Source organism: Perissodus microlepis, chromosome 9 (assembly GCF_051167445.1).
Source record: "Perissodus microlepis isolate ML-2025 ecotype Zambia chromosome 9, ASM5116744v1, whole genome shotgun sequence".
Taxonomy (NCBI): domain Eukaryota; kingdom Metazoa; phylum Chordata; class Actinopteri; order Cichliformes; family Cichlidae; genus Perissodus; species Perissodus microlepis.
This window is the reverse complement of record NC_140469.1, coordinates 844,904-865,389: the sequence shown is the minus strand read 5'-3', so window position 1 is coordinate 865,389 and position 20,486 is coordinate 844,904.

Below are 20,486 nucleotides of genomic sequence, written 5' to 3'. Positions count from 1 at the left end.
ATCCCAATTTCGTTCATAAATAAACTTACGAATCATGGACTTTAAAGTCTTATTCAGCCTCTCTACAAGCCCATCAGTCTGAGGGTGGTAGACGCTGGTCTGAATACATTTAATGCCCAATAATTCATACAGTTCCCACAACGTGCGCAACATGAACGACATGCCCTGGTCAGTCAGTATTTCTTTCAGAACACCGACCCGGGAGATGACTTGAAACAGTGCCTGCGCCACGCTCTTCGCTGAAATGGTGCGCAGCGGCACTGCTTCCGGGTGTCACATTGCATAATCCACCAGGACCAACACAAAGTGATAGCCGCGTGCACTTCGGTGAAATGGCCCGATGAGATCCATGCCAATGCGCTCAAATGGGATCTCCATCAGTGGAAAAGGGCGCAATGGTGCCTTCGGCACGGCCGGCTGGTTAACCAGCTGGCATTCTGGGCACGACGCACACCAGCGGCACACGTCGGCCCAAATGCCTGGCCAATAGAATCGGGCCATTATGCGCTCCAGAGTCTTCTCACAACCCAAATGCCCTGCCATGGGGTTCGAATTAGCTGCCTGGAAAATCGTTTCCCGGCAGCTTTGCGGTACCAACAACTGTGTCCGGATCTCATTAGTGTGAGTGTCGCGGCTCACTCGATAAAGCCGATCATTCCACAATTGGAAATGGGGGTAAGTCTGCGCGGCGTCAGGGCACACCAAGCGACCATCAATATCCATCACTTGGTCGTAGGCTGAGCGTAGGGTGTCATCCCAAGACTGCTTCAGTGGAAAATCTTCCGTGGGGTGCACAACGGGAGGCAGTGGGGTTTCCATTGAAGTCCCCGCCACCTCCTTCCCCCCAGAGTCAGTGTCGGTCGACCCCGCGTCACCGCTGAGCGTCGCGCAAATGTTACAAAAATCTACAGACCGCGATCGCATCCCCGCGTACTGCCCCAGTAAGCTGTGGAACCCCGGCAACTTTGTGCCCAAAATTAGGGGATGCGACAGGCGCGGGCTAACCGCCGCCTTCACTCTATGCGTTTTGCCCCTGAATTTCAGCAGCAGCGACACTACCGGGTACTTGTGAACATCCCCGTGCACACATTTCACCTCCACCCATTCTGCTTCCAACAATGCCCCGGGGCAAACCAAGCTTTGGTGAACCAGGGTCTGCGTATAGCCCGTGTCCACCAAAGCGTGGCGTATATCCCCTTGACACCTTACCGGTATGCAGTAAGTCCCTCCTGGACCGGGAGCGGGGGCTGGAGCCCCAGCGACGCGGAACACCTGACCGACCTCCATTAACGGGCAGTCCTGGCGCAGATGTCCCGGCCACCCGCACTTCCAGCAATTCGGTCACGGCGTTTGTGCGGCTGCCCGTGGCTCCGGACTGGCGTCGGGTCTGTCGGCATTTGCGGCTGTAAGCAGCGCCGCAAATGGATTCCTCAGGCTCCATGCACCGGCTCTCTCTGTCCCACCGACCACGCCTCCCCTCCTCCTAGCTGCAGGCGGCGGCCGCCGCTCCGAGGCCACACCCCTCGGCCGCGATGCTTGCGGAGCTGGCAGCGGGCACGACTCCTCCGTCGGCCCCGGACGCAACCATCTCGCTGCTGTGTCCTCCAGCTGACGAGCCCAAGTGAACGGCCGCTCCCCCTCCAACATCCGACTTACTCAAAACCGCCGCCGGTAGTCCTCCGGGGTGAGCCCGAGCCGATCCAACACTGCCCTGCAGACATCCACATAGACAGTCCGGGACGCCGGGGGCAGACTGAGGGCCGCTGTCTGTGCCTCCCCTGACAGCAGCAGCCTGGGAGCCCACTCCTCTTCAGGCCACCGGCAGGCAAGCTCCGTGGCCTGGAACGTCTCAAGAAACATCATGGGATCCTCCCCATCACCCATCCGGTGCAGCGTCACAGACAGCGGGGGAGGTGGAGGCGGCGCGGCCGGACCTCCCAGCGACTGTTGCAGCGCCGCCGTCTGCTGTGCCGCTTGCTAGCGAAGCAAACCCAGCTGCTGGTCCTGGGCCGCCGCCTGGCGAGCGGACATAGCAGCCAGATCCTGCATCATCTGCCCCAGAATCTGCAACGGCTGGACAAGTGGCTGGGCGGCAGACTGGGCGGCAGGCTGGGCGGCGAGATGGGCGGCGGGTTGAACGGCAGGCTGATCCGGCGGGGGGCCCGACATGACAGTGCACAACTGGGTGTCAGCACCACTTGTAACACGGGACCCACGCACACACCACTGGTTAATGCTTAGACTGTGTTTTATTGAGAAATAATCTGCGGTTTCTGGCACCCGCCTCGGACGCAGCCACTCCAACTCTCTTTCTGCATCATCTGCTCCTTCTCACTGCACACACACATAAGACATCTCGCTCATTAAAACAGTCCTGTACAACTGTTCCCTCCCCACCTCCGTGCTGCCCAGAGAGCTCACTGTGTCACCCCTCCTCTGCAGCAGGCCAGAAAACCACGCCTCCGCCACACTGCCATTCTTGACTAGGTAAGCCAATAATTTAAAAAAATGTTCTTGTGATGTAGGAACAAGCTGATATCCATGCCCGACATGCGGTTGTGCTTCATGCCCTCCCAGCCTATTTGCACGAAGACATCAAAACGTGGGATGTAAGTTTGTGAACAGTATCTTAGTATCAACCTTGTTTAGATTTCACAAAACATTATGACACTTTGACAGTGTGAGAAGTATCTCCATCCTTTGGGTCTGTCTACAACAGTGTCCATGTCACATAATGGGGAAACACCACATATTCTTAATGTGTATAGACCCTACCCTTCTATAATGTTCCTAGCCCAACCATACATCACTGTACATCATTTTTTAATAATAGAACTCCCATTGACTTTCTGTAGTTATTGCCATGAAGAAGTATGACTTTGCTTTGGTGTGTTTTGGCTTTTTTGTTGTTCAAACAATTGATTTCTAAGATAGAGATAATCCAGAACTTGTATAGTGACTTGTATAGATGAGACTAAGAGAAATAGAAATGCACTAACATGTAGTCATTTTGTTTTCTGTAGATGATGCATTCTGATGAACGAGATATTAGTGAAGTGCCACTTGGACTCCTCCTGATCAGAGCCAATTCCAGCAATGCAACATTCTTCTGCCCTGAGAAGATTGCAGTTTTGGTCGAGGGTAACATAATCATTGATTTCCCCACCCTGGCTGATGCATTTCTAGTAATATTTGGACTGACTTACGCCCTGCATCTAAGCTACCCAAAATGTTTGGCCAACACATTTGACTTTATTCAGAAAGTTTTGATGGGTCTGGAGGATGGGAAGTTGAAGCCCAAAATGCTGAGTCTGAAAAATCATCTTTTGGCAGCAGAATACTGTCCAGGGTTCCTACACAGCCCTCAAGTGCCTGTTAAAGCAAGTAACTCAGTTTATCATTTTTCCAAGTCTGGATAAGTTTTAAAAAAGAGAATAAAAGCGAGAAAATGTTGGTATTTGCATACTCTTATTTCATACTTGATTATCTAAAAGCCAAACATCCCAAATAAATGGGGACGGTGATAAGGAGTTTTACAAGACTTTGTTTTATGTTTCTAAAGAAGCATTTATCTATTTAAAGTTTTATTGGTCTGTTGTTGACAGCATGATTGCACTCTACAGATGTGTATATTGGTTTAGTAATAACCCTTTGCTGTTTTTGTAATAACACAGTATTGGCATATTAAAAAGGTTCCCAATAACATTCCAGTGTATTAGCTGCACTGAAATGTACTTTCATTCAGTTTCCCCACCTGACAATGCAGGATGTTATCTGTGTGTTTTTTCATTTCCTTTTGTTTTTCAACAAAAGTGCCATACTCAACTGTTAATGAAATCTGAATACTGTTGTCTTTGGATTTCACATGCTGTGAAAGTCTTTATTTCTAATATTGTAACCTTGTGCCTAAACTTGGCATTTCTGAAATTATTCCCAATAATATTTGGTGAATTTGTCTTTGGGATTGCCCGAGATTTTTTTTCTTTTCTGAACACACATGCAAGGAAATTTAATTTGTCATTTATTACTGCATTTGTCATACCGAAAGGGGATCTCAGCTCTATCCCCTTGTTACACACAAGTATTTTTGGTTCTCTGAAAAAACGCAAATGTTAAGACATTGTGACTTAACAAGTTAATGTTACTCAGTAAATTTGTAAGTTAAATTTATGTTATTTATGTCTTGTTTGTCCTGTTTTTACAAGTGTAGTTGCTAATTTCTAGCACATTTTTTCTTTTTATATCCAATTCAAAACACAGTAAATTTGGCTACTACAGGAGTTTGGGTGTATTTTAAAGTTGTGAGTATCATTAGCTTAAAATGGTTAACATTTTAAAACTAAATATAAATTCCTAAAATTTACTCGAGTTAGATTTGTACTTGAAACTCAAAATATCAAGTAGAGAGTACCAAACCAAAAATGTGGGTATAATATAAAAACATTTATCATTGGTACTTAAAAATATTTATCTAAAGCTAATAAATAAAGTGTGTTTAATTAACTTTCATTTTTGAGTTTTAGTTACTTAAAATATTTTATGTAATCAGTTTCACCAAAAGTTTTGAGTTAAATTAACTTATTGGGTTTTACAGTGTATGGAATTATGTAATAAAGAAAAAAGTATGACATAACTCAAAACATTTTTTTTATACTTTAGAGTCTTCAAAATAGCCACCCTTTGCTTTTACTGGTGCTTTCCACACTTTTGGCATTCTCTCAATGTACTTCATGAGATAAGATGAACCTAAACAATCCTAAAATGGTTTTCCAATAGTCGTGAAGATGTTCCCACAGATGCTTAGTCAACTTAGGTCAGGTAATTGTGGAAGCCAGGCCATCTGGTGCAGCACTCCTTCACTTTCCATATTGGTCAAATAGGTGTGTTCGGGGTCATTGTCCTGCTGAAAAAGAAATGATGGTTCAACAGTCTAACAGCTGTCAAATAGGGCTGTCAGCTGTGTATGAACCTGACTTTTGCACAACACAACTGATGGTCCCAACCCCATTAAGTGCGTTAAGTTAGCCGGTAGAAAAAAATGAATCTTTGCCTCTTTCTTTGTTTTTCTCTGCATTTCGAACATGTGGCTCAGAACACTTCTGACACACATTTTTAGGCATGGTCATTGTGGTACATGCCGAGCAGGGGCCTATCCTTCCATGACGGTGCCTCCTCTTTCTTGGGTTTCTGCTGCCTGAGGTATTCACTGAGCACCTGGTAGGCTGGAGCCATCTTCCTAATGTTTTCATGGATGTTTGGTGAGTGTCAGTACCGCAGTACAGGATGAGACAACAGTCCCCAGCCTCCTTCCTTCTGCTTAGCATTCAGTCTCTGGGTGCTGGACTTGTGGTGAAACCCTCCATGCATGGTCAGGAGCAGCCTTGTCTGGATGTCAGTGGCTTCCATCCCCTCCTTTGGTCAGCTTATTATCCCAGCAGGGTACCTGAACACCAGCAGGGTGTAGGTGTTGATAGGATCTTATTCTTGCCATTTAGCCGACCCCTCACGATTTGCCTTACTCTCTTGTACAATATAAAATGTCTGTTGTGTGTGTAAGAAGTTTACTTTGATTCAGTTTATATAGCACCAAATCACAACAATGACAGTCATGAAGATAGAGGAAAGCAAAATCAAAATTAGACATTAAAATTAAAATGCATTAAAAAAGAAAAAAACAAACAAACAAACAAACAAACAAACAAATGAACAAATGAACAGGAAAAATTAAATTGGGAATAGGTAAATCAATAAAGAAAATACAAAAAACCTATATTAAATGCATACTGTATCTTAAAGGTCACAGTATAAATATAAATCTAGGAAAGGTCAGAAGAGTCGAGTTCTAACAAGTGACTCAGGCAATCATTCATGTTAGCTACAAAACCATAAACTAGAAAGAAGCAGCTGAGGCTGCCACTAAGTATTCATATGTTCATGCAGCTATGGGCTCAGCATACACATTTGTTAGTCCATCAGCCTGTCTTTTTTAATTAGCTTGCTATTTACCACAGCCCTGTGATTTCTTTTGTAATGATGTCACCGGTGTATAATGAGTAAGGAGGCGTCATGCTGTGAACATGACAGGCGCTTGGCTTCTCTCTCCATGGACATATTTGACAGGCAGAGGATGGAGGGATAGAGGGAGAGCAAGAAAGTAAAGTGAAAAAAACAGCAGCAGGAAAAAAATGTAAATAGAATAGAGGGGCATTATTAAAATTGCCACGGGGCCTGCAGTCACCAGCATTAAGCTGTCACAAGTTGAAATGTTTTGGGAATGACATCTCTGTTCATCTTCTCTCACGGCTCTGTTGTCTGCTTCCAGAACAGCTTTTTTTTCCTGTTACGAGCGCTCAGCAAACCTTGTTGAGGAGCTAATAAACAACACTGCTGTGTAGAAACATAACCTTCTCCACATTCCAGGAATTATGTATGACAGTGCTTGTTGATCTGCTTCCAAGTAATAATACAAAGGTCCCTTAGCATTTTAATAATGAGGTCTCTATCCAGTCACACATGATCACGCAAGAAAAATGCAAAAAGGAGCAGCTACTAAAAACAGAAGGAAATGTAACCTCCATTGTAACACTTTGTTGGGAGCAAAGTGTGTATTAAAACCTGGTATTTTGTATTTTACCTGTACATTACTATTACTGGCTGGAGTTATTTCCCAAATATGGTATAAGTAAAGTCTTATCTTAGTAACTGTGTATGGCATGCAGACAGGTCTGTGTCGACACTTTACATACAATAGACAGTGTTGGGGAGTAACGGAATACATGTACCGCCGTTACGTATTTAAAATACAAAATATGAGTAACTGTATTCCGTTACAGTTACCGGTTAAAAAGGTGGTATTTAGAATACAGTTACTTTGTTGAAATAAATGGATTACACAGCGGTACTTTCCTGTTTCATATTGTGGTGGGTCAGGACTGTTTGGGTTTTGTTTGACAGCTACGTTCTGTTGTTCCAGGTGGCGCGGTTATGGTTGCCATGGTTACAGGGTGACGCTCTCTCTCTGCGTGTTTCCTGGGTGAGAGAGCCCTTTTTGTTGTTGTTGTTGTGCTAAGCTAATAGGCAGAATGCTACAGGTATAGCTCTAAAGAATGTAGCCTCATGGGCAGTGTAGTCCGTGCTGCTGGGAGAATGGACTGCCATAACCGTTATGTGTCTGTGAGCACGAGGAGGGAGAAAAAGGCGAGTGGAAAAGTACGAGCTGTCATCGAGCAAAAACGGGAGCTGGAAGCATGTAAATATAATAATAACCACTGCAGCCAAGAAGAGTGCCTGACGAGCCCAGTTGTAAGTACGCTATTAAGACTCGAGTGTACGCTGTGTTCGTGTTTTCCTCCGAAACAATAAGTTCCGTTGGAGCAGCCTTTCAACGCCTCTCTTTGTCTCTCGCAAGCAAAGTTGACCCACACAACAGAGTAAAGCTATTTTTCGGCTACGAGCCCGACATGGAACCCGCCGTATTAGTCAGAGGTCCCTTTACTACGGGTTCGGAGCCGCGGACCTTCAGTAACAGTAATAAATCACAGCAATTGTACATTTGTAAGTTGTAAAAAGCATGATAATATATTAAGTAGCACGATCTGATATCGTCGTGTTGGTGTTGTTCCCACATCATCATGAAAATGTTGTTCCAGGTTCAACATTGCAAGTGACCAATCAGAATGTTGTGACGTCATACTTTTGCGACTTCGGGAAAAACCGCCGTAAAACAAAAAACTGTATTTAAGCTGCGAGAAACCGCCTCTGTCTGCCAATCAACGGACCCTGACCCTAACCCTGATCCTTAATAAACGGTAAGCAGAATTGATATTGTCCTTGCAACATTGGAATTTCATAAATGCACGAATGGCTTGGCGCGCAAAAGAATAACGTCACAAGAATGTGATTGGTCACTTGCAATGTTAAACCTGGAACAACATTTTCATGATGATGTGGGAACAACACCAACACGACGATATCAGATCATCCTATTAAGTAATCCAAAGTATTCAGAATACGTTACTCTCATTAAGTAACGTAACGGAATACGTTACAGAATACATTTTGTGGCATGTATTCTGTAATCTGTAATGGAATACATTTTAAAAGAAACCTTCCCAACACTGACAATAGACCACACCATTTTCCTACATTAGGGCAAGACACTCTACAGATGACTAACAGGTGGTTTCACACTAAAGCACCTGTTAAAAACAGAACAGGACAAAAAAACAGTGAAGGGTTCACACGGGTGGAATTTTCTAAAAATTATTAAATGTTTTTTTCTGTTGTTTGAGGGATTGTTCATCGTTTGGTGGCCAGTTGAAAATTAAAAAGGTATATTAGCATTATTATATTTTCATATATGTTATTTTGCACATGATATTATGTGTCAGTGTTTTTTCCACTTCTGACAACTTTCCACTTTCCCCTCCAACTCCAGTTCAGCTACCCACTGATACTGGAGATATTTCAGATATTACACTGACACGACAAATTTGAGTACAATAATAAATCAGGTAAATCTGCAGAAAATCTACTTAATTAAAACAAATAAATAACAGCAGTCATTAAAGACTCAGTCTGGAAGCCTTTCTATATTCTATAGGAAGTTTTAGATGAACTTGCATAACCTAAATATTGCAGATATTCACAAGTTCCTCAATTCTACAGACCTTCTTCATTTAATGTAACATAAAGTTAGGATGTTAGATGCATCAATATCAACAGAAGAACTATTCTGTGCCCTTAATCAAATGCCCTGTAACAAAGCAAATGGACCAGCACATCTTTCCTTTATCAAGCTTCCTTTACCTTCTCCTCCTCTCCTTTGAGTGGCGCTGTCACTTGGTATTCACTCTCTGTGGTAGAGTATCACTTCCTGTTCCAACACACAGTGGTGTTTTAGTGTAGCTTATCTGTTTAGCCAATTTAATTCAAAACTTGCAGATAACTTTCATAGAGTAATCTTCATGCGCTTCATCCTGTTGATTCACTCACTAATTATAGTGGAGATGTCATCTAAATTTCAGGAGTGGGACCACTCCTCCTTCACCTCCCCTCCGGCCTCAAGCTTTAAATGCCCCCTTCACCAATACCCACTGTTCCCATTTTCATGCAAACACCCCTCATCGTCAGACGACTTGCGAATGTTCTAAGAGCTCGAATCCTACTCACCCATTTGGCTCATCACCATAGATTACCTGTCGCTCTGCCAATTGGACCAAGACCTCACTCTTTCTCCATATGATATTCCCCAGGCAGTCCAGGAACTGCAACCTAAACATCCTAGTGGGGCCGCTGCAGAGAGTCGGACTACCACCGGCCCATCTGGGGAGCCTCCTAGCAGCCATCCTCACCAGTCGGCCGTCCGGTCCGCCATATCTCTCCGCTCGATTCAGCATTACAGCAGCTCCGGTCACTCCCCATCCCCTCGAAACTACAACCTCTGAACCGCTACCGGAGGAAGATCTGTCTCCAGCAAAAGTTCACAGCTAAACTCCACTCCAGACTGCTCCAAGATGCGTCTCCAGCCCTGCGGAGCATCCCAGAAATCCGAGCCATCTCAGCGTCCAACTCCGAGGACACGCCGCCATTCCCACGCCCCAGTGAGGTCTCCCGAAGACTATTTACCATTGAAGATCTCAGACTGGACTGTCGCTCGTCTTCAACGAGTCTTGAAAGAGAGAGACATTCACGTTCTCCAATCTGACAACAACGCTATATTATTCCATTTCTTCTTAACACCTCAGCGCTCCCGCTCTCGTTCACTGAACAGAGCCTCCATTAATGATGCTTCCTCACTCCTTACAGCCTCACCCTGCCAGCAACGGCTGCATCTGGCCACCACTCCACACGCTCCCTCCTCAGCTGCTCCTCCTACTGGGCGTGGCACTCGGCCAGGGTTGCCAGTTTTTGCGGTCTCTGATCCCTCCTTCGCAACGCGCCTCAGCACACCCTCTTGGCACAGCCAGGTGTGTAGCTAACCTCGGCACTGGGTTGCCAGGTTGTCAGCTACTTATTCCTCCTCTGCTAAACTCTGCAGCTAACCTCGGCACTGGGATGCCAGTTCCTTTCACCTCTGCTCCTTTCTACAATACTTCAGCTAGCATTCCTACAACCACGCATCTGACCATACATCCCTCTAACCCAGCAGTTTTTCCTCTTCTCATCGGTGAAGCTTCGAGCAGCATCTGGCAAAGCCTTTTAGCCCAGGCCCCATTTTTTCAGGCTAATACTGCCCAGTATTCGTTGGCCTCAGCGATTCCTCCTCCCAACCCACCGGCCCCAAAACCTTCTCCCGTATCCACTAACCTTGGCCAACAAATCATTGCTGGTAAATATATATAGATTTAGCTGAGCTCATTCTTCCTCCTCTCACGCAGCCTGCTCTTCCCAGGATGATCGATTGCCACAACGGTTCATCATCATACGTGGTACTGCCCCTTCTCGGGCAAATGAGCTCACTCCGCTCGAGTTTGCTTTTGCTTTTTCGTTAAACAGAGACGTTCTCTGCATAACGCTAAGACAGTCAAGCAGTTATTGACATGGGGAGGTATCCAAATGACTAAAAGGTAAATAAAGCTGACAGTCATCGGCATACAAATGAAATGACACTCCCTGTTTACGAAAAATCGCACCAAGAGGGAGTAAATACAGCGAGAAAAATAATGGCCCGAGGATAGATCCCTGGGGCACACCCCAAAGCAGAGGGGCCACAGAGGAAGCGGCCAGCCCCAGCTTAACACAAAAACTCCTTTTGGAAAGATATGATTTTATCCATGACAATGACAAATCAGAAATTCCCACACAGTGGTGTAAGCGGGAGATCAGCAGGTTGTGGTCCACTGTGTCAAATGCAGCTGTCATGTCCAATAACACAAGCACAGCATATTTACCACGATCAGTAGCAACAAGAATGTCATCCATAACTTTAACAAGAGCTGTCTCTGTACTGTGAAAGGGCTTAAAACCAGATTCGAAAATTTCAGTTGCGAGTCATTCAAGCAATCCAACAGCTGGGTATGTACAATCCTCTCCAAGATCTTGCTTAAAAAGGGAAGCTTGGAGATAGGTCTAAAATTTGACATAACAGAACTATCAAGGCCAAGTTTCTTAAGTAAGGGGTGTATGACTGCATGTTTAAACCCACTAGGAACTTGACCGGTTAACAGACTAGTATTGATAATTTTCAGGATATAAGGTCCAATGGTAGGAAATACCTTTTGGAGGAAGCGGGGAGTAACAACATCGTTCGGGGAACCACAGGGCTTAGCATGTAGCACCAACTCCTCTAAATCAAGCAGAGAAATTGGTGCAAAGGCAGAGAACAGGCTTGAGCAAGGAGCATGCATGGCCAGATCAAAAATAGATGGGATCGGAGGCCTCAGGCTAGCAATCTTGTCCACAAAAAAGGTAATACTTATTGCACATAGCCTCAGAGCACGGCAAAAGGTCATAACCCTCCAAGTTAAGTACAGAATTTATAGTATTGTATAAAACACAAGGGTTATGTTAGTTGGCTGAAATAAGTTGAGAAAAGTAGGAGTGGGCAACTCAGGGGCATAAGACATTAATTTGTCAAACAGTATAGAAAACCATTCGGCAGTATCAGAGCCAACGGCACGATAACATCGAACAGGCACAGCGTGATTTGCAAAAGCGTTAGCCTATCAAATAAAATAGGCATATGATCAGAGAATACTGCATCTTCAACACGTACATTGCAAACAGATAAACCATAAGATAAAACTAAGTCCAGTGTGTGACCACGCTCTTGAGTGGCACCACTAACAGACTGGACAAAATTAAAAGAGTTCACTAAGGCCAGGAAGTCCTTGGCCAGGGGTCTCCATGGACAGCAAACGTGTATGTTAAAATCACCAAGCAGGAGAATCTGGTCATATTGTGATGCACAATCAGCAAGGAATTCCGAGAACTCGGATAAAAACTCCTTGTTATATTACCGGAGCCGTACAATCGCACATAACAACGAAGGCAAGTGGCCCAGTTCACACAAACAGAGTTCAAAACTGGTGTAGCAAGATGAAGGGAAAAGCTGCTTCAAATGAGCCTTAAAAACAGCAGCAAGCCCTCCTCCGCGACCAGAAGCTCTCGGAAAATTAAAAAAGGTACAGTCAGCCGGTACTAGTTCAATGAAAGCGCTTACCTCACTGGGAGAAATCCAGGTTTCAGTCAGGAAGAGCAAATCCAGAACACGAGAAAGAAAAAGATTCCTTCAATATGAAGGTCTTGTTTGCCACAGACTACCCGGTAGTCATCGCAGCCTTACTGTGGGACCACTAATGGTCAAGAAGATCCATCCTCATTCGCTCTGACAACATCGCCGTAGTTGACATAATCAACAAAGGCCGAAGCAATTCTCCTTCCATCATGCCCTTCATGCAGCAGCTCATGTGGCTATCAGTCACCCACCAGTTCTTAATCAGAGCAGAACACATTCCAGCCTTCATTCGAGATCTAAACCCTAGCATCGCAGAACTCATCAGCATCTCCCAAGAAGTGATTATAAATAGTTTTGCAGCAAGCACATTGTCCTCCTATTGGACCGCTCTGAACATGTTCCGTTCGTTCCATAATAACTTCAATCTTCCCATCCCATCATTCGACATAGCAACCATTTCCAGCTTCATATCTTACGCTTCCTGGCACACACACTCGAAGCCATGTTCCTGCTCGCTTTCTTCGGCTTTTTGCACTGTTCTGAATTCACCTCTTCATCTTCGAAATTCCATCCGGATCTTCACCCGTGCTTGAGTGACATCCACCCAGTTCCTGAAGACTCCCTCAAACAAAGCAAAACCAACCAATCGGGCAGCCCCACTGTGCTGCCACTGCTGGGGTGCAGTAGCTCCACCACCCCACTAGGGGGAGGAAGCGGGTTTGTGTACTCAATTTTCTCTTGTAAATATAGGAAAAGTTCATGGAGTCTGGCCAAGTTGATACCAGCACACAAAATATTAGCTCTGAAGTTGGCTGTACTGGAGCATGAGAAATATATGCTTGTAAGTACGATTATATTCTGTGTTCATGTTAAGCATGTGAGGTAAAATGGGTGGTTGACTCTCATATTTGAAGCCGGCATGTTAGCTGCACTACCGATGCTAATTGTGTTAGCATGTCAATAGGAAATTCCATTATGTGTTAGCATCAAGCTAGCGGGATTTGGAGTTAACATGTTTTCATTTATTTTTCTTGGTTATACCAGCTATAATTCAAGTTGCTAAGTCTTCAGTCTGTACTTTGTAATGTGAGAAATATATTATGTTCCAAATGTATGTTTTAATATGCTTTTCTTATGTTTGTAGTTTTACAGCGCCTTCATTAGGGAGACAAATAAACCCTGCAATGAGAACTGGAAGCCTTTGCTTCTCTTTTTGAAGAACTGTTTATCTATCTGCCAAACTGGGCATCAACGTACAGGGAGAGCAGAATACCCACACCTATATACTACTTCAAAATAAACTCACCTTTAAGTCCCTTCGAATCGCTAACCCATTACCTTCACCTCAGAAAATCTCAGCACGCCTTACCTTCAGATCTACTGTTCATCACCGAATCCGACCCTGCCTCAACCAGATCATGGTTTCTCTCACACTTTCGCCAACCGAGATTCCTCCCAATCTCTTCTCTGACCATTCCTTTTGCATCAATTCCGTAACTTCTGCCTCCCGCAAAGGAATCCCCGACCACTTAATCAAGCTCCTGGGCCGATGTCGCATCACAAGCCTACCAGTTATACATTTGCAACAATCTCCAATACCTCCGTAAATCCCAGTCTTCACTCCAGTAGGGGATGTCTTCTTTGGGGATCTGCCCAGCCCAGGAGCCGTTGCCAGTCCCCTTAGAGGCCTTCGCCAAACCGCAGCACTAGTTCATACTTCCTCATCCCGCTAGCTGTGGTCCCAGCTAGTGAAGTGGTGATATCATCTAAATTTCAGGAGCGGGACCAATCCTCCTTCACACCCCCTCCAGCCTCAGGCTATAAATGCCCCCTTCACCAATACCCGCTGTTCTCATTTTCATGCCCCACCCTTGCCCCCATTTTCACTCTGTTCTCCTCTCTTCCTTTTCCTTCATTCACTTCTCGTTAGTACATCGTTAGGGATCTACCTGGCCCGGGAGACGTCGCCAGTGCCCTTTGAGGCCTTCCCCAAACCACAGCACCAGTTCATACTTCCTCATCCCTCATCGCTACCGAGAATGTGGTCCCATCTAGTGAATTCATAGTATTCACTCACTGTGCCTTTAGAGATTTGCTAGTTTACCTTACCTCATAGCCAACTTCCTAGCAGCATGGACTCTTCAACAGTCCCTCCTGCACTTTCCTGCACATTGTGTCAGATGTTTAATTACTACCTGGCCACCTTTAGCAATAATATTTATTCTTGTAATAAATTTTATCACTGAATTGGAGACTCTGCTTCCCACCCTTAAAAAATTCATAGCTAGCCAGGCCCCTGTAGCCAGTTCAGCCGAAGGTAGTGTAGGCCCCATTAGGTCCCCCAGCAGATTGTCCCAAGCAGCCAGGAAAACAGGATTGCTGGGTGAAAATGAGGAGGAAACAGTCTTAAAACCCCCAGAACATGTTTTTAACTGGCTTTTCCCCACCCAGCGACACACCCGCCAGGGATTCTGTTTCTGTTTAATTGGCGATTCTGTTCTGAGTCATGTGAAGCTAGAGACACCAGCAACCATACTTGTTTTTTAGGGGCCAGAGCAGGCAACATTGAGGGAAATTTAAAACTGCTGGCTAAGGGTAAACATGAATTCAGTAAAATTATGATTCATGTCGGCAGTAATGACACCCGGTTACCTCAATCGGAGGCAACTAAAATTAATATTGAATTGGTACGTAGCTTTGCCAAAACAATGTTTTCTGTGGACCCTTGCCCAATCAAACTAGGAATGACATGTTTAGCCGCATGTTTTCCTTAAATTGCTGGCTGTCTGAGTGGTGTCCAAAAAACGATGTGGGCTTTATAGACAATTTGGGAAAATTTCTGGAGGAAAACTGGTTTTGTTAGGAGAGACAGCATCTATCTCACTGTGGATTGAGCAGCTCTCTTTTCTATAATTCTGGCCAAATTCATTAAACCCTGCAAAATGTGACATGTGATCGACACTATCCAGTCTTTCTCACTAGCTTGCTAATTAACCAAAGACCAAGACAGAGTTTTAATTCATTTGTGAAAGCCTGATGCTTAGCCTTGCCCACCCTAACTGGAAAACTCAAAAACTAGTCTTGTTTGTGATCATCTATCGTCCACCTGGGCCTTACACAGAGTTTCTGTCTGATTTCTTAGACTTTTTATCTGATTTAGTGCACAGCTCAGATAAAATAATTATTGTGGGTGATTTAAACATGCATGTAGATGCTAAAAATGACAGCCTCAACATGGCATTTAATCCATTATTAGATTCAATTGGCTTCTCTCAAAGTGTAAAAGAACCCACCCACCACTTTAGTCACCGCTCTTTATCTTTTTCTAACATATGCCATAGAAACTTAACATTTAGTGTTCCCTAAAAGCTTTGTGTTGTTTGATCATTCCTTGATAACATTTACTTTTTCAATAATTTATTACACAGCAGTGGGGAGTAGACTTCATCACAGTAGATGCATTTCAGTAGATGTAATCATGCCCTAGAGGGGCGTGATTCAGAGGACTAGCCTCCCGAAGCTGAACCCGATCAGTGTTCTGTTACTGGATTTCTGTGCAAACCACAGTTTGTCCATAACGAACACCATATTCGAAAATAAGGGTGTCCATAAGTGCACGTGGCACCAAGACGCCCTGGGCTGTAGTTCTGGTGATCAATTTTGTAATCATATCACCAGACCTGCGGCCATTTATTCAGGAAGCTTGGGTGAAGAGAGGTGCTGAACTGTCAACTGATCACCACCTGGTGGTGAGTTGGATCAGACAGACAGGCCTCACACATACAGTGAGGGTGCGCTGGGACACTTCAACTCACACCTCCAGCGGAGCTTCAACAGCATTCCGAGGGAGACTGGGGAGTCCGAATGCACCATGTTCAGCACCTCCATTACTGAAGCTGCTACAATGAGCTGTGGCTGCAAGGTGGTTGGTGACTGTCATGGTGGCAACCCCGAACCAAATGGTGAACACCAGAGGTGATGGGAGCCATCAGGAGTCCTATCGGGCCTGGGTAGCCTGTGGGACATCGGAGGCAGCTGATAGGTACCTGGTTGACACAACACTCTAGAATGTTGCGTCAGGAGCAGTACCTCATGACAGCAGAGTGGGACTGGTGGTTCCCACCTTTAAGAACAGAGCATTCTCATACCCAACACTGGCATACTGACAATTTTTCAGGGACGAGGCATGTCATAGTAACACGAAAGGTGCCCTTCCGCGTTCTTATGAGACCCTCCGGATTCTTAATTGAAGTGCTTCCCTTATTATTCACTTGGTGGCTTTCTATTGCAGCCCTTGCAGTGGAGGATGTTTGTGCCTGTGGAAGTCTACCACCAGGTCCTTGGCTTTACTAGTGTTGATCTGGAGGTAGTTCTGCTGGCACCAGTCCACAAAGCCTTGGGTCAGTCCTCTCCTTGTCGTCCCCATCAATGATGAGGCCAACTATTGCAGAGTCGTCAGAGAACTTCTGCAGGAAGTACTGGGTGGAGTTGTGGGAGAAGTCTGCAGTGTACCAAAGATCAAAGATCAGCAAACATGGGTTTAAATGAAGGGACAGGAATCGCCCAGGGAGTACGGGGGGATGCACCCTCCCCTGCGGGACTCTCAATCCACCCCTGCAGGAGAGGAATTATCAACACAATGTTACGCCCCAGTCTAGGGGTACAGGAATGTAACATAAGAGTTGAAAAGATTGACCCCGCCCTGGTCCCCAAAACCATACACAGGGGAAAAACGATTTCTTAGTGAACAGTGGTTTATTGTCTAAACTGAAGCGTGACTCCGGGGTGAACAAAGCCCAAAATAACAACAAAACCAGCTTAATCAGTCAAGGAGGTGCTACCTAAACCCTACGTGATGAAAAGAACAAACAAAAGACAAATGCTACTCCTAACTCCCTAACTGAATAAACAGGAGGAAACAATACAGAAAAAAACGTGAAAAATAATTCACTTGAACCTCTTCAGGTCCATTTGGCGACGTGCAAGTCTGAAATTTTTTTACACACCTCCCACCCCACACCTCCCAAAACAGAGACGGGATTCGGAGCGAGTGCATAGGATTATAAGGACCGGTCCCCTTCATCAACATTGGAGAACAGCTTTGCTGAGCGTAAAATTAACCTAAAAAGAACATCTAATAAGACAGATAGAAACGAAGGTGGGCAGTGAACCAGTCATGTAGGATGTCCAGGAATGTGATCAGATGGGCAGTGTAGTAGCGGCCAAGGGTTGCATGGTGATGGATGACACCATGGTTGGAAATTGCTGCACACATTATGATGGCCACCACACTGGACTTCAACAATGGCATGCTGGCCAGTGGCATTCCTTCCTCGCCTTCCTTTTTTTTTTTTTTTTTTTTTTTAAGTTGAATCCAACCTCATCAATGAAGATGAACTGGTGCTCCACTGTAGCCACCTCTCCTGAATCCATGAAACACACATGATACGTAATACAGATTTAGAGTGGTCACTATTGTGAAGCACAATCAGAGTATGATTACTGTACAGTACTGAAATGTGTATACTGTCATTTATACAGTGTTTAGAGTATGCATCAATTGTGGGATTGTATGGGACTTGCTTGCACATACAGGGAGTGCAGAATTATTAGGCAAATGAGTATTTTGTCCACATCATTCTCTTCATACATGTTGTCTTACTCCAAGCTGTATAGGCTCGAAAGCCTACTACCAATTAAGCATATTAGGTGATGTGCATCTCTGTAATGAGAAGGGGTGTGGTCTAATGACATCAACACCCTATATCAGGTGTGCATAATTATTAGGCAACTTCCTTTCCTTTGGCAAAATGGGTCAAAAGAAGGACTTGACAGGCTCAGAAAAGTCAAAAATAGTGAGATATCTTCCAGAGGGATGCAGCAGTCTCAAAATTGCAAAGCTTCTGAAGCGTGATCATCGAACAATCAAGCGTTTCATTCAAAATAGTCAACATGGTCGCAAGAAGCGTGTGGAAAAACCAAGGCACAAAATAACTGCCCATGAACTGAGAAAAGTCAAGCGTGCAGCTGCCAAGATGCCACTTGCCACCAGTTTGGCCATATTTCAGAGCTGCAACATCACTGGAGTGCCCAAAAGCACAAGGTGTGCAATACTCAGAGACATGGCCAAGGTAAAAAAGGCTGAAAGACGACCACCACTGAACAAGACACACAAGCTGAAACGTCAAGACTGGGCCAAGAAATATCTCAAGACTGATTTTTCTAAGGTTTTATGGACTGATGAAATGAGAGTGAGTCTTGATGGGCCAGATGGATGGGCCCGTGGCTGGATTGGTAAAGGGCAGAGAGCTCCAGTCCGACTCAGACTCCAGCAAGGTGGAGGTGGAGTACTGGTTTGGGCTGGTATCATCAAAGATGAGCTTGTGGGGCCTTTTCGGGTTGAGGATGGAGTCAAGCTCAACTCCCAGTCCTACTGCCAGTTTCTGGAAGACACCTTCTTCAAGCAGTGGTACAGGAAGAAGTCTGCATCCTTCAAGAAAAACATGATTTTCATGCAGGACAATGCTCCATCACACGCGTCCAAGTACTCCACAGCGTGGCTGGCAAGAAAGGGTATAAAAGAAGAAAAACTAATGACATGGCCTCCTTGTTCACCTGATCTGAACCCCATTGAGAACCTGTGGTCCATCATCAAATGTGAGATTTACAAGGAGGGAAAACAGTACACCTCTCTGAACAGTGTCTGGGAGGCTGTGGTTGCTGCTGCACGCAATGTTGATGGTGAACAGATCAAAACACTGACAGAATCCATGGATGGCAGGCTTTTGAGTGTCCTTGCAAAGAAAGGTGGCTATATTGGTCGCTGATTTGTTTTTGTTTTGTTTTTGAATGTCAGAAATGTATATTTGTGAATGTGGAGATGTTATATTGGTTTCACTGGTAAAAATAAATAATTGAAATGGGTATATATTTGTTTTTTGTTAAGGTGCCTAATAATTATGCACAGTAATAGTCACCTGCACACACAGATATCCCCCTAAAATAGCTAAAACTAAAAACAAACTAAAAACTACTTCCAAAAACATTCAGCTTTGATATTAATGAGTTTTTTGGGTTCATTGAGAACATGGTTGTTGTTCAATAATAAAATTATTCCTCAAAAATACAACTTGCCTAATAATTCTGCACTCCCTGTAGTTGTATCGCAATTCTTTGAGTCTTTCTGAATTGTGTTCAAATGGCACCCTGTAGACCTGTTTCATTATTTCTGTTGACGATTACAGTCTCCTGTTCAGGAGACAGAAGACGTTCCCGAACTGTCACGGTTCTCGGTCATTTCGACCCAGCATTTTCAGTTTCTTGTGTTTTGGTATTATTCTGTATTATGGTTTATGTTCTAATTCTCTAGTTGTGCTGTTTTGATTATTATTATCCTATGTTTCAGTTTAATTCTAGTTAAGAGTTTAGTTCTTAGGTTTTGTTCTTGTGCCCTCGTGTTTAGAGTAGGTTTAGTTCAGTGTTACGCCTGTGCCTGTCATGTTTCCTGTTTTACTTTGAAAGTCTGTGTCTCATGTTAGTGTGTCTAGTTTTGCTTCCCTTGTCTCGTCTGTATATATAGTCTGTATATATAGTCTGTACATATATATATATATATATATATATATATATATATATATATATATATATTGTAGTGGGTCAGGGCTGTTCGGGGTTCTGTTTGTACAGTTATGTTTTGTTTATGTTGCCATAGTGACAGGTGACGCCCTCTCGCTGCGACGGTGTGTCCTTCCGGGGTCAGAGGGCGCCCTGTGTTGTTGTTGTTGTTGCCGCGCTGAGCAGTTAGCTAGTGGCAGTGTTTTCTGCAAATGTAAATAAACGGCTGTGCTCCCTGACTAGCTCAGGGGAAGCAAGACCAAACGATACCTCCGTCTCCTCCTTGTCTGAGCTCGCCACATTGGTGTCAGAAGTGGGATAGCTCACCCTCACCGTAATGGAGAGAGACATTCAGAGGCTGGAGCAAGCCGTCGAGGAGAACATTCCCCGCTTGGGAAACTGGCGATGGAAGAGAGAGGATGTGAGCGGCCATGTATGTCCCCCGACGGGTCCCGATGGTGCGAGCGCACCGCGGCGGCGGCGGCCCATCGCGACAGATGCTAGGGCAATGCTTCATGGGCTACCGCTGTCGACCCACACGCCGAGCCCCCAACCGCGAGCAGTTATGCCTACCACGCCAGTTAAGGTACCGAAATACAACGGGCTAACCCCGTTAGAGCCCTACCTCTCACAAGTGCGGCTAGCCGCCAGACATAGTGGCTGGAGCGAAGAGGAGACTGCTACACACCTAGCA